Genomic DNA, 4190 nt, shown 5'->3' with positions numbered 1-4190 from the left:
TAAAAATGAATGAAAAATTTGAATAGTATACCAAACAAGATTGCTAAAATCCATCAGATCTTGATCTTTTGACACCTCTTTTTCAGTGGTCCTTAGATTTCAAGGGATGCTCACAAACCTGGCTCCTAGGCATTTTCTTCTGTAAATATTCTTTATAAACTATAAATTCATTTGAAGTATTTTTCAATATTTTACTCATTTAATGATATTTAACTTAGTTACAAATTAATTTCTTAAGTTCAAAAACCTTTAAAAGATTGCATATATGCTTCTCCATTAAGACCAAATTTAAATATTATAACTGAGCTAGTTTATGGAAAGTAATAACAAGCTATTTATGTCAATCCAATTATTAAGATTTCTTGCATAATACAGTTACAGAAAACACATAAATGCTATATTGAGATATAGATTTTAAGAACATTTAATTATGGCAATTAAAGACATTTTTAACTCTAACCTTTGAACATTCTGTGTATAATGATAGGGATAAGAAAAAATTAAAATAATAGGGTATCATTGAAATATAAAAATTGTAGTTTTTTGTTTACTTTAATGTAGGGAAGAAACCATCTTCAAACCTGGAAGTTATAATTAGCTAATATTTTAATGTGCATCTCTTTAGTCAAAGTGTTACATGGAAATAATTGCCCATTATTTTCTGGGAAGTGCTAATTTGTAGACATAGAGTAAAGCAGCCTACAAACATTAGAAAACTCTAGGCCATAATGCCCCTGTCAATTTTCTATTAAAGTGAATATAAAACTATCAATATATTTTGTCAAATGGATTTTTAAATTTTCACATTTAAAATTTTTAAAATTCAAAATGTTCAAGATCTATAAAAATGTTTGTTTTATGTAAAATAGTAAGTACTTCTTACAAATTTTATTAACATAATTTCTGATATTTCAGAAAAACTTAAAAACAGGGGAGAAATAAAGAGGAAACCATCAATCACTTCAACTTCATGCTTTATTCAGAAAATAAAAGAAATTAAATATTAGAAAGTATCAAAAAATTAAGAAACAGTTCTACAAATTTGTATTTGAATAAAATATCAAATGTCAAAAGTTATAAACTGTTTAAAACTAAGGCAAGTTTTAAACATTGAGGAATTTCTTTTTCTTTTATTTTCTCTTAGTTTTCTTTCCTTGCACACAGCTGCAGTCATTCTTCCCTCCTCTCCTCCCAGGATCACTGCCAGCCTCATCTACTCCTATGTTTCTGTTCAGAAAAGAGTGGGCCTTCCATGGATATCAACTAAACATGTCATATCAAGTTGCAGCAGCTAGGACATGGTGGTACACACTTTTAATCACAATACTCAGGAGGCAGAGGCAGAGTAATTTCTGTGAGTTCCGGTCAGCCACATCTAGAAAGTGAAATTCAAGACAGCCAGGGCTACACAAAGAAAAAACCAGTATTAAATAAAAAACAACGAAAAAGTGTTTAAATGAATAAACAAAAGCATTGGTACAAATACAGTTTTCTATGTATGCAAGTTGAGATTAATCAGAATATAAGAACCCATTTGTAAAATTTCTGGCTTTCTTCAGAATGTCATTTTCCAATTTTTGGAAAAACCTGAAACTTCCAGAAAAATAAACTATGCATGAATTTTACTGTTTTAATCCCACTGGATATGGAATTTAATATGAATATATTCATGTATTCATTACCTATCTATCATCTACCATTTATGAAATTTTGAGGTAGTGAATGGCCAAAGTTTTAAGCATCACAAACATAAGTGATTGCTGTGAGTCAGGAAATCAAGCATAGTGAAAATACTAAGGTATTGCTGATAGAGTAGGTTAATCCTAATCAAAGGATGCTTGCGACAGTAGTGTGTGTTTTGTAACCTATACATTAATACAGTGAAAGTTGACTGACATGTCAAAACAAAAAGGCTGTTTACAAACATAACCAGTGATAATTTATACTTAGTTTTCAAACATTTTCTTAATTTTATACTTAATATTGATTATCATATTTATAATTTTTTTCAATTTCAAGTTCATTCACTGTAGTGACTAAAGTATATTGAATGCAATCAAAGACGGTTTGAAATGTGCACTGGGAATATCAGGTGAGAATTTCTTACTGGGCTGCTGAAAATGCTGGTTGGAAAACTACATAACCTGATGCATAATCGTTTTGGAGCCTTTAGAAGTTTGGAAAACATGTGCTATATAATAAGTTTTTAAATGTTTGATAAGTTGTTAAATATTAAGTCATTGGTATATTAATAGGGATTTGCATATATAATGTATTTATTATGAAGGCATTTCATAATGTTAAGTATATTCGCTTATATTAACGCTTTAATCAAGTTTTAAATTATCGCTTTTACTTATTTTTCTCCTAGTTAGTAAACATGTTATTAAGTAACCTTTCAAATTGCATATAAATATATGACTAAATGAAAACATTAGTTCTACTTGTCTCTTTGCATGCTTTCTAAGACTTCCTGAACTGTCCTTTATATTGAAATTTCTTCTAAGTATGTCATTTTTAATTTTAAAGAAAAGTAATCTTTTTCCATGTTATATTTTTACTTATTTTACAGAAATATTTCATATGAGTGCACTGAATTTTCATCATATGTACTTGTCCCTCCACCTCAAATCATCCCATACTTCCTCCACGTACCTCCTCAAATACATGTGCTCATCTGTAAATACGTATTTTACTTTACTTTAAACAGAAAATGTATTTGTTCTTTTTAAAATACATTTTCAACTGAAATAGGCTTGTGTTGCTTTTCATGGATCTATCATATCTCCATCCTGACCTAGGTATGCTCTTTGGAATCCAACCCCTGTCCCTTCCATTTTCAAGCAGACAGCCTCTCTTCAATTTGTTATTATTAGTATATATGTATTTCTGCACTGCTAGGATCAGCCCAATATACAGGGAATCCAAGGCAGGTGGTGATGAATAGCTTTCTTGGTAGTGACTGGCAAAAGTTGCTTGCTGTTTGTAAATTTTTGTTTTCCTTTAACTCTTTGGTATTCAAAGACCAAAAGCCACTGGTTTCTTGTAATTAGCTCCCAATATTATCACCAGAGGGGGGAAAAACAAGGCTTAATTGCTAGGGCTCTTTTCTTTCTGGCTAGAGGAGCCCTAAGGGTAAAAGGTTTATAGTTTTTTAACTCTTCATGAGTCGGAGAGAAAAAGAAAAGGAAGAGAGGGAGAATTCAAGCAAACACATAGACATGCACAGGCACACACATTTTTTCTAGGACCAACCAGACCACCTATCTCAATAATTCCACAAATGTTCATGTAGACTTACATATATATACACATACTGACACATGCATGAATGTGTGTGTGTATATATATATATATATATATATATATATATATATATATATAATTGCTTTTATATATATAGTGGATGGGTCTGAGCCCCAAATGGTACACTTTATTTCTTTTCTCTGTTTATTCATTTTAGACAAAAGTTCTGTATAAAAGTACCTCAGAGTAGGGTAGATGTAGTGTTGTATAAGAAAATAAGGGATTTAAAAGTCCATGTGTGGCTGATTATCTCTTTCTCTGTCTGCCTGTTGCAGGCAGATATAACTTTCTCAGCTACTGCTCCAGTGCCTTACCTGCCTACTTCCTACCAGCTGAAACTATTAATAAACCAATTAGATGCTTTTTGAAATAAGAGTTGCCTTGGTCATGGAGTCCCACTGGAATTGAACAATAACTGAGATAGAAGTTATGACCTAGGACTGGGATATCATAGTGATAAGATAGGCCTGAACAAACTGTTTTTTTTTTTTTCAATAACATTGAAGACTTAATGACTTTTGGCTGGAATGTCAATTGAACGTTTTAAATGGGAGTTAATAGGCCAGTCTATGAAACAATGTAGTACTGAGGTTGAAGTGGACTGAGGGGGTCTAGAAGTTTTAAGGGGGAAGTATATTAGTAAGTAGACTAAATACAATTTATGTGATATTTTAGCAAAAATATGTTGGCATTTTACTCTATCCTAGAACTTGTTCTGAAGCTAAATCAAAGAGCTTTCCAGTAATTGTAAAGATTACAAGACACTCTAGAACTAACTTGTCATGTGGCTTTCTTTCTTTCTTTCTTTCTTTCTTTCTTTCTTTCTTCCTTCCTTCCTTCCTTCCTTCTTTTCTTCCTTCCTTCTTTCTTTCCTTCTTCCTTCC

Source organism: Grammomys surdaster, unplaced genomic scaffold, assembly GCF_004785775.1.
Source record: "Grammomys surdaster isolate TR1022 unplaced genomic scaffold, NIH_TR_1.0 126189, whole genome shotgun sequence".
In the NCBI taxonomy this organism is placed as follows: Eukaryota; Metazoa; Chordata; class Mammalia; order Rodentia; family Muridae; genus Grammomys; species Grammomys surdaster.
Note: the sequence above shows the minus strand (reverse complement) of the source record.